At 38.1% G+C, this 11,656-nt stretch overlaps 1 pseudogene; it reads left to right on the top strand.

Annotated features, from left to right (window-relative positions):
* The window catches only part of LOC118818236, a 5,087-nt pseudogene extending 2,074 nt beyond the window's left edge, over nt 1–3,013 (top strand).
* The last annotated feature ends 8,643 nt before the right edge of the window (nt 3,014–11,656 follow it).

Genomic DNA, 11,656 nt, shown 5'->3' on the forward strand with positions numbered 1-11,656 from the left:
GCAGATATTTGACCAGCTCAAGAGAGTGAACTTCACTACAAAAAATGGCTATCAGGTCTCGTTTGATTCCAGTGGTGATCCCGTGGCCGTCTACGAGCTCATAAACTGGCAGGTTAATAAAGATGGTGGTTTGGATTTTGTGACTGTGGGCCGCTATGACTCATCCAGACCAAGAGGCCAGGAGTTCAGTATGAGCAGAGCCATCAGCTGGGTGGAAAGACAGACTGAGGTACAGTATAGTACATCCGGTACAGTCCTGTAGGGGTGCCACACCTATTTGAGCCTCTATAACGGTTTTATATAAGATAACCATCTGTGTCTGTTACAAATAGCAATAGTCTAGTTATGTTTTTTTGCAACATACACAGGTAATATGTACATTAATGAAACTCAATGGAATTGCAGCTACTTTTATCAAATGAGTATGCAATCATCATTTCAGATAAACTAAACTGCAGGCATATTAAACCCCTTTTTATGGGTGCTCAAGGACTCAAACAGTCGTTTTTTTTTTTCATTTTTTACTGAAATTTTGTCTCTCATAAGCAAATGTTACGATCCACTTTCTCAAAGCTGTGCAGTGGCACACACACACACACACACACACACACACACACACACACACACACACACACACTCATGGTCTCACTGGGTGAGCTAAAGCTCTGATCTTATACATACTTATACACCCCTAAAGCTCTGATCTTTTACATACTGTTAAATTTTCCAAAGTCAGCCAAAACAATAACAATGACAGGATTTAAACTCCAGATGCCAGCATGTAAAACTGTGGATTAACTCATAACTCACGTTTATACACTGCATTATGTTTAGTTTTAAATATTCAAGAGCTCCACAGGGTCTTGTAGAACTCTGTTTTTCACAATAACGAAATGTTAATGTAGCAACTTATTTATTACCCTTCACTACTAAAAAAAAAAAGAAAAAAAAAAGAAAAAGAAAAACACGCACACACACAGCTGGTTTATGCTGGTTTGGTGCTGGTTTAGCTGGTCACCCAGCTTGGTTGTGCTTATCGTGCTTGGTCATAATCAACATTCCAGCATGGTGAAAAGGATAATAACTTCCACTGCTGCTGACCAACATACTAACAACCAAAACACATAATGACTTTGCTGGTGACCTGTGATAGTGGGCCAGGCTTTTTTGCCTTGCAGGGTTATTACTGACATTTTGTCTGATTCCTTTTCCAAATAACTATGTCATGGAATGTGACACATTCATAAAAAGATTACCAGCATTTTATTTCCAGCTTTAGTGATATGTGTCAGGTTATTGAGGAGAAATTTTCACAGGCAGATGGTGCTGCCCAAAAGAGGGAGTCCAAGAATAATGAACGATGAAGCTCATAGAACTCAAGCTGACCCATAAGCTCTATTCCCATGGGAGGGCTGAGTCTCATCTCTCTGAAATGGATCTTGAACAATGGCAGGCTCAAGACACCCTGGGGTCTATCTGGGCCTGTACCTGAGCTCCACTGCAGGGATAGGTGGTAGTTGGGGTACATTTGCTTACTTTTTTAGGTATTCTTAAATTTAAAGCAGAAAAAAGTTGATATTGAAACTACTCTTCGACCAAAACATCTTAACATTTTAAAAATGTAATACTGTTCATGTGGATGAATTGCCAATTGCCATCGTTTTTTTGATTTTTAATATTTCTGTAATGTTTTTCAGGTGCCAAGATCTGTGTGCAGTGAGAGCTGTCCTCCAGGGACAAGGAAAGCTATGCAGAAAGGAAAGCCAGTCTGCTGCTATGACTGTATACCATGCGCAGAAGGAGAGATCAGTAACAAGACAGGTTGGGTATCACAATCCATAGTGGGGAAAGAAGATTTTATCGTTCTCAAATCACTTTTTTCTAATATTATTTTATCCTGGAGATCAAAAGAAAAAAAAAAAACATTTTGATACCAGTTTTAAACTTTTGAACACATTCAAAGACATTCGTTTTGCTGGAAGCACTGAAGCATGTTCTTTAGTTTGTGCTACTATAATCCTCTTTAGTAAGAAGCCTACTTATATCACTCATCATCTAATAGAGCTTTCTTTGCTTTTTTAATCTCCTAGACTCTCTGAACTGTGTGCGCTGCCCTCCTGAGTTCTGGCCCAACACCCAGCGAGACAGTTGCCTCCCCAAGCCTGTGGAGTTCCTGTCCTGGGACGACAATCTGAGCATCATCCTGACAGTGTTCTCCATCTCTGGGGCCTTCATAGCTGTATGTGTGACTGCTGTCTTCTTCAAACACAGAGCTTCTCCAATTGTTCGAGCAAACAACTCAGAGCTGAGCTTCCTGCTGCTCTTCTCACTGACTCTGTGTTTCCTCTGCTCACTTACTTTCATCGGTCAGCCCTCTGAGTGGTCCTGTATGCTGCGCCATATAGCCTTTGGGATCACCTTCGTCCTCTGCATCTCCTGTGTTCTGGGGAAAACAATAGTGGTGTTAATGGCCTTCAGAGCTACACTTCCAGGCAGTAATGCCATGAAATGGTTTGGGCCTCCACAGCAGAGACTCAGTGTTCTCACCTTCACTCTCATACAGGTCCTCATTTGTGTTATTTGGTTGACAACATCTCCTCCTCTCCCCTTCAGAAATTTAAAGCACTACAAAGAAAGGATAATACTGGAATGTGGATTAGGTTCAGCTATAGGTTTCTGGGCTGTGCTGGGTTATATAGGATTTCTGGCACTTGTATGTTTTATTTTGGCTTTTCTAGCACGGAAGCTGCCTGATAACTTTAATGAAGCCAAGTTCATCACATTCAGCATGCTCATATTCTGTGCAGTATGGGTTACCTTTATCCCAGCTTATGTCAGCTCTCCTGGAAAGTTCACTGTAGCTGTAGAGATATTTGCTATTCTGGCCTCAAGCTTTAGTTTGTTTTTTTGTATTTTTGCTCCCAAATGCTTTATAATTGTTTTTAGGCCAGAGCAGAACACCAAAAAACACCTTATGGGTAAAGTTCCCTCCAAGGCTCCCTGAAACTCTCACACAAATGGCACAAAACACTGTGTTACCACTGTGTTATGTCACCTTTCCTATTTATAAACACTTAATCATCATTTGGAGATTAAAGACACCAGTTACTTGTAGTTTAAAAGCATATTTTTCCCATTCCTGCTTGCTATAACACTTAATCTGCTCAACAGTCTAGTTGTCGTTGTCATTATGCTTCATAAAGTGTCATGTTTTCAATAAGAGATAGGCAGGCCGGCCAGGCTATAACCTACAGTCTCTTTCTTTGAAGCCATGCTTTTGTAACTTGTACAGAATGTGGCTTGGCATTGTCTTGCTGAAACAAGCAGGGATGTCCCTGACAGACCTAGACGTCTTCTAGATGGCAGAATTTGTTGCTACAAAATATGCAGATATGCAAGTTGCCCATACCGCTGGCACTAACACCCCCTTACCACTGTAAAAATGGTTCAGTTCAACATAAAAAAAATAAATAAATAAAAAAAAAATACTACATGTACTAGTTTTGTGTATATATATATATATATATATATATATATATATATATATATATATATATATATATATATAATAAATTTATTAAATGGTTTGGAAATCTTAAGATTAAAAAGTGGAAATTGTCTTAAAAGATGTATGCCTATGTATATGTAAATATCAATAATTACTTGGTTGTTTACCTTACCATAACTCAACATTTCCATTTCAAATTTTGTGTAGACAGCTGACAGATATTTTTCAATACAACCAACTTTGCATAAGGGGTATTATATGCTTTTAACAAAGATATAGGCCCATGTACATGCTTATATTTGTAACTGTAGTATTCATTGGTTAATACTTTAATCCTTAAAACTCAAAACCTCCATCATACACTGTAAAACACACACTGGCTGGTCAGATCTACTTAAAAAAATACTTCATGTGCTAACAACAAACTGAAATTGAAATTTGAATTCAACCTGAAAAAACTACACTGATTTAAAAAAATTGTTAATTCAAAATATTTATTTAGGTTGAATAAACCTTGTTAATTTACTAGTTATCAAATGAAGTAAGTTTTTAAAGTAGATCTGACCAGCCACTTTTCACAGTGCAGCTTGTCAATTCAACCTAAAATAATAACTTCCTGTGGGACCAACTAAATGAATTAGTTTTATTCAACCTAAATAAATACTTGAAATAAACGGTTTTTGAGTTGAATTAAACTAGTTCAATTGCTTGTTACCACATTAAGTATTTTTCAGGTTGATCTGATGAGCCATTTTTTACAGTGTAGCTTAATCTTATAAATATGCAAATAAATGAACAAACAAATGAATTAATGATTATGAAATTAGTAGCAAATCTTTGCTACTGCCTTCTTTCTCCTTGATCCTGCCATGTGAAGCTTACATTAAATTTCTTTGCAATCATTTCATTGTTTACATTAAAATTATTCTGTGCATAATAGAGCCCCAACAGCAAAAAAACACAATATATTGCAATTAAAATACATGCAGATTTAAAGCTTTGAAGGATTAGTGGCTTTTGAAAACTAGAAAAAAAGTGGTTTGACAGAATTGTGGGAATATACACTGTAAAAGTGGCTCATCAGATCTACTTAAAAAATTACTTCATGTGGTAACAAGTAAATTAAATAGTGTTATTCAACCTAAATATATACTTTGAATGAATCATTCTTTCAATCAAAGTCATTTTTTTGAGTTGAATAAAACTAGAGTACAGCTAGCTATCAACACCTGACAGTAATTCAATGTAGACATTATAAAAGCGCGTACAAGCCCCTCAGCAGCACGCATGGTTAGCATGTGTGTTACATTTGCTACATTTTTCAAATGAAATTTTAGGAATGTAGTTTATTTAGGAATCAAATGATAAACCAGAGTCAAGTATTACACCAAGTTTTTGACAGTAAATTTTGAGTACTTATGCTGCTGAACCTGACTCAACTGAAAAGTGTGTCTGTGTATTCTCAACACAAAAATGAAAAACAATATTGTTTGCAGATTACACCTCCCAGGTGCTGTATGTAGAGTAAAAACAATAGGGGGCCCAAAATGGAATTTTGTGGGACACCATAATGCACACTTCTATGCTTTGAAAACTCTTAATTAATGCTCATAAACTGCTAATGATGCTGAATGACAGATTTATGATGCCAAGTAATGGCCCCCATAATATTTCACTAATGGGCGCCACCAGTTACTTCAGCTCAGCCTTTACTTTAGTGACACTCTTTAAGACACCAGAGACACACAAATACAAACACTATATCCATCATTGCAATTATCAAATGGACGTAACCACTCCTCCTGAGAATCAGCTCACACCCACAGAGACACATTCCAAGGTGAAAAAAGTCCAGACACCATGGCCTTAAGAGGGCTGGGAACTATTGCGAATGCCAAGCAGCTAACTTCAACTCTGATGATATTTGCCTGGTCTTTATATAAATAGAGATTTTGTGATTTGGGGGAATTTTCTTCATTCATTACTACATGAGATTAGAGCTGAACACCTACAGCAGACAGCTGCTACAGCCACAGTGCTCTGGGAGGTCTGTCGGTGAGTGTGGAGTGAACAGTATACAGAACATTTATAACTGGAAATATATAATGAAAATAAAAAAAATAGAAAAATAAAAAGTTTGACAATAGATTTATGGAAAATATTTATACAGTGTTATTTAACAAGGTGTTTTGCTGTAAATCCACAAAAATCTAGTTATTTTGTGTGCCTAATTCTTAAGGGAGAGTATCATAAATTCACACACACACACACACACACACACACACACACACACACACACACACACACAAATGTAAAATAGGAAGACAATAGAGGTTAATGTATTTCAATGCCTATTTCAATACCCTAAATTAAAGAAAGTCTTGATGGAGAAGGTAAATATAAAATAGAACAGAATTTCCAAACATTGCATTCAAATTTGTAAGCTTGCATGAGATATTTTTCTGCCATAAAAAAAAATTTATATATATATATATATATTTTATGGAAACATTTTTGCTTGATAAATACTGTAAAAAATAATAAAAAAATATTTGACCCTAAGTTTCTGTATTTGTGTTCATAATTATGAAAAATGACAAAGGCATAAGTACAAGTGGAATGATGGAGAAATGAAAACAACGACTCATTAGCTTTTTTTAACATACTATTATTCTTGCGAATTTAAATGCAGCACTGACTGTGCTGGACAAGATACTTGCTAGATGCCACAACAGGAAATTCTGTGAATAAAAGAGCCTCAACAACAATAAACATAACATATTACATCGCAAATATCCATCCATCCATCATCTAAACCGTTTATCCTTCTGGAGCCTATCCCAGCTGTCATTGGGCGGAAGGCAGGATACGCCCTGGACAGGTCGCCAGTCCATCGCAGGGCTACATCGCAAATAAATACAGATTTTCTGAAACATTATAAAGATTGCATTTAGAGCTTAATAAGTCATTAATAAGACTTTGTAGACAACAAGAAACTTAACAGGTTGCCAGTGTAGACTATATTAAACCAGGGTAGTGTGTGAAGAGCAGCATTTTGAACTAACTGAAGCTTATTTAAAGAGACTGCAGCACAGCCAGCTAACACAATACAATAATTCAATATAGACATATAGACATTCAAAGACAGAAAATCAGCCGCAACATGAAGCCAACAGCAGATCACTACAGGCCTTGGCTAGTGCTGACTGTGTGCTACGATACTTCCTGAAGCCTCACTGGAACACATCAGTGACGAAAATACCTTGCTGGAAGACAGAAAAAGCATACTGGAGATAGTTGGAGATAACCAATGGGTCAAGATTTGTTTTTTGGGACTGGTTTAACAAATTAAAAATTAGAAAAACTTTGGGACATGACCCACGCTAAATGATGGATTTACGATGTTAAGTAAAGGTCTCCTTAATATTTCTTAAAGGGGTCACCTCAATTCATATATCAAATGTATTTAATAGTAGTCTAAAGAACGTTCCTTATTTATTTATTTATTTATTTATTATTTATTTATTTATTTATTTATTTAATTTTACACTGGCCAAAAACAAACGTTATTGAAAAATATGGTGTCTACAAAAAATGTTGAAACAGTCGTGGTCCTCTCAGTAGTGGATATCATGCATAGGAAATCTGCAAAAAATCAAAGTCTGCACTGTGGAAAACTGAAACAATCCTATATTTTATTCATATTTCTTGGAGACTATGAGGCCTACAGGAACTTCAGCTCAGCCTCTCTGTTTATTTGAATGGCAACCTTTAAAACACCACAGAAACACAAATAAAAAACGTTATATCCATCAATGCAATTACCAAATTAAGACATAACCACGCCCCCTGAGTCTGAGCTCACACCCACAGAGCAAAGTAGCTATTTAAAATGCAGCCATTCTGGCATGCCATGCAGCTCACTTTAAGTCTGATGATATTTCTATCAATGTTATGGATAACTGGGCTCAGTCCAGCAGCGTGTAAAGCTGACCCGGTCAACTGCAGGCTGTGGGCTGAACCCCAGTTACCTGATCTTTATATGGATGGAGATTTTGTGATTGGAGGGATTTTCTCTATTCATTACTACATGAGATCAGAGCAGAAAACCTACACCAGACCGCCACTACAGCTGCAGTGCTCTGGGAGGTCTGTCTGTGAGTGTGGAATAAACAGTGTATGGAGGATTACAGAGAAATTATAATAATCAAAATGACTATTATTTGCAGTCATCCGCAAATTATTGGGTTAGCGTCGTCTGAAAATATTGGGCAAAAACAGAAATTCTAATTATGTATAAAAGTTTAAATGTTTTCATACAGTATGGATTTCAGGGAGCTGCGCTTCGCTCGTGCCATGGAGTTCACCATCCACGAGATCAACAACAGAACGGATCTACTGCCGGGAATCACGTTAGGATACCAGATACACGACTCGTGCTCTGAGGTGCCGATGACAATCAAAGCTGCTTTTCAGTTGGCCAACGGCATGGAACCATTTTTCAATGATACTGATTCCTGTTCAAAATCTGCAGCCGCCGCTGTTCCTGCTCTCGTGGGAGAGACTTTTTCTACACCCTCAATGAGCATAGCCAGAATACTGGGACTCTTTAGAATTCCACAGGTGATTGTCTGCTGCACCAAATGGTATTCTTGCATGCTATTGTTTGTGAGAATATAATGGATTTAAATACGTTTAGTTATAACTAAAGAGTCTTATACCAATTCATACTACGTTGAATAACAGGTGAGTCATCACGCAACCTGCGCATGTCTGAGCGATAAGCGTCAGTATCCTGCCTTCCTCAGGACCATACCAAGTGACCACCACCAGCATGCTTTCAATGATGGTCTAAGCTGGTTTATGCTCGCTTGCTGCTGGTTTAGCTGGTCACCTATGGTCATGCTGGATAATGAACATACCAGCATCCAAAACACAACATACACTGGTTCTGCTGGTAATCAGGATAATAGCTTCTATTGCTATTGCTATCTCGCAGTCTTATTACTGTCATTATGCTTGACTCCTTTTCCAAATTACCACATTATGAAATGCGGCACCTTCTTAAAAAGATTATCAGCATTTCCAGACACATGAGACACATAGGCAAAGGACAGTTTTTAAATATTATTAAATTTAGCAGAATAAAGCAGAATAAAGTACTTGTCTGACAAAACATCTTAACATTTTAAAAATCCAATACTCTGTATATGGATGAATGAAGTTTTTTGTTACGAATTAAAGTTTACCACAATTACGCGAGTTTATATTAGAAATGTGAATTGTTCTGTAATCCGTCCCCATTCATTACATGAATTCATGAATGGCAGCCTGATAAGTCATTCTTAGCATTACAAACATGCACGTTTAAATAGTTTTTGAATATTCTTCTAATGTTTTTGAGGTTCCAAAGTCTGTGTGCAGTGAGAGCTGTCCTCCAGGTACCAGGAAGGCTGTGCAGAAAGGAAAGCCAGTCTGCTGCTATGACTGTATACCATGTGCAGAAGGAGAGATCAGTAACAAGACAGGTTTGGTATGACAATATATAACAAGGAAGTAAGACTGTATCAATCTCAAATGACTTTGTCTAATATTATTTTATCCTGAAGATGCCAAAAAGAAGCCAGTTTTAAACTTCTGAACACATTCACAGACACTGTGGTTTTGCTGGAAGCACTGAAGTGTGTTCTTTTGTTTGTGCTACTATAATATGCTTTTTAATATGGAGCGTACTTATACTAATCATCGTGTGATTGGGTTAACTTTGCTTTTTTTAATCTCCTAGACTCTCTGAACTGTGTGCCCTGCCCTCCTGAGTTCTGGCCCAACACCCAGCGAGACAGCTGCCTCCCGAAGCCTGTGGAGTTCCTGTCCTGGGACGACACTCTGAGCATCATCCTGACAGTGTTCTCCATCACTGGGGCCTTCATAGCTGTATGTGTGCTGCTGTCTTCTACAAACACAGAACTTCTCCAATCGTCCGAGCCAACAACTCAGAGCTGAGCTTCCTGCTGCTCTTCTCACTGACTCTGTGTTTCCTCTGTTCACTTACTTTCATTGGTCAGCCCTCTAAATGGTCCTGTATACTGCGCCACACAGCATTTGGGATCACCTTCGTCCTCTGCATCTCCTGTGTTCTGGGGAAACAATAGTGGTGTTAATGGCCTTCAGAGCTACACTTCCAGGCAGTAATGCCATGAAATGGTTTGGGCCTCCACAGCAGAGACTCAGTGTTCTCACCTTCACTCTCATACAGGTCCTTATTTGTGTTCTTTGGTTGACAATATCTCCTCCTCTCCCCTTGAAAAATCTAAAGCACTACAAGGAAAGGATAATACTGGAATGTGGATTAGGTTCAGCTATAGGTTTCTGGGCTGTGCTGGGTTATATAGGATTTCTGGCTCTTTTGTGTTTTATTTTGGCTTTTCTAGCTCGGAAGCTGCCTGATAACTTTAATGAAGCCAAGTTCATCACATTCAGCATGCTCATATTCTGTGCAGTATGGGTTACCTTTATTCCAGCTTATGTCAGCTCTTATGGAAAGTTCACTGTAGCTGTAGAGATATTTGCTATTCTGGCCTCAAGCTTTGGTTTGATTATTTGTATTTTTGCTCCTAAAAGTTTTATAATTGTTTTTAGGCCAGAGCAGAATACCAAGAAACACCTTATGGGTAAAGTTCCCTCCAAGGCTCTCTGAAACCCTCACATAAAATGGCATAACGAAAAACTCAAGTTAACTATTGTAATTCCTTTAAATGCGTGCACATATTTTAGTTTATGAACATTGAATGTCGTTAGAGTGGTTAATATTGATTGGATATTACCAGCATACCAATGATGGACTATTTATTTATGTGTGTCAGATAAAAAAAAATGAAACTGTACAATAAAAATTAATACTTAAGATCTCCTCACCGCAGATGTTCTAAAGTCATATATATATATATATATATATATATATATATATGTGTGTGTGTGTGTGTGTGTGTGTGTGTGTGTGTGTGTGTGTTCACATTTTATCATGTTGTGGCCTTGTACTAAAATAAAAAAAAAATAAAAAAAAGTTTTCTGCACTCAATACCCCATAATGACAAATGAAAACAGAATTTTAAAACATTTTTGCAAATTTATTACAAAATAAAACGTAAAATTTTGCCTGGACATAAGTTTTCAGACCCTTTGCCATGACACTTGAAATTTAGCCTTCCATTTCTCTTGATCATCTTTGAGATGTTTCTACATCTTGATTGAAGTCCACCTTTGGTCAATTCAGTTGATTGGACATGATTTGGAAAGACACATACCTGTCTACATAAGGTCTCACAGCTGGCAATGTATACCAAAAAGCAAAACCCAAGCCATGAGGAGGAAAGAACTGCCTGCAGAGCTCAGAGACAGGATTATGTGGAGGCAAGAATCTGCAGAAGGCTATAAAAAAATCCTGCTGCACTGAAAGTTCCCTAGAGCATGGTGGCATCCATAGTTCTTAAACGGAAGAAGTTTGGAACAACCAGGACTCTACCTAGAGCTTGTCCCCCCACCAAGTAATCGGGGGAGAAGGGCTTTGGTGAGAGAGGTGACCAAGAACCCAATTGTCACTCTCTTTGAGCTCCAAAGATCCTGTGTGCAGATGGGAGAAACTTCTAGAAGATCAACCATCACTGCAGCACTCCACCAATCTGGGCTTTATGGCAGAGTGGCTAGACAGAACCCTCTCCTTACTGAAAGCACATGAAAGCCTGCCTGAAGTTTGCAAAAAGGATTTAACTCTCAGAACATGAGAAACAAGATTCTCTGGTCTGATGAAACCAAGATTGAATTTTTTGGCATCAATTCTAAATGCCATGTCTGTAGGAAACCAGGCACTGCCCATCACCTGCCCAATATCATCCTCACAGTGAAGCATGGTGGTGGCAGCATTATGCTGTGGGGTTGTTTTTCAGCAGCTTGGGACAGGGAGACCGGTCAGGGTTGTGCGAATGCTGAATGGAAAAAAGTACAGAGATGTTCTTAATGACACCCTAATCCAGAGCGCTTGGGACCTCAGACTGGGCCAAAGGTTCACCTTCCATCAAGACAGTGACGCTAAGCACACAGCCAAGACAACACAGGAGTGGCTTAGGGACAACTCTGTGAATGTCCTTGAGT

The sequence above is a fragment of the Colossoma macropomum genome, unplaced genomic scaffold (assembly GCF_904425465.1).
Source record: "Colossoma macropomum unplaced genomic scaffold, Colossoma_macropomum, whole genome shotgun sequence".
Taxonomy (NCBI): domain Eukaryota; kingdom Metazoa; phylum Chordata; class Actinopteri; order Characiformes; family Serrasalmidae; genus Colossoma; species Colossoma macropomum.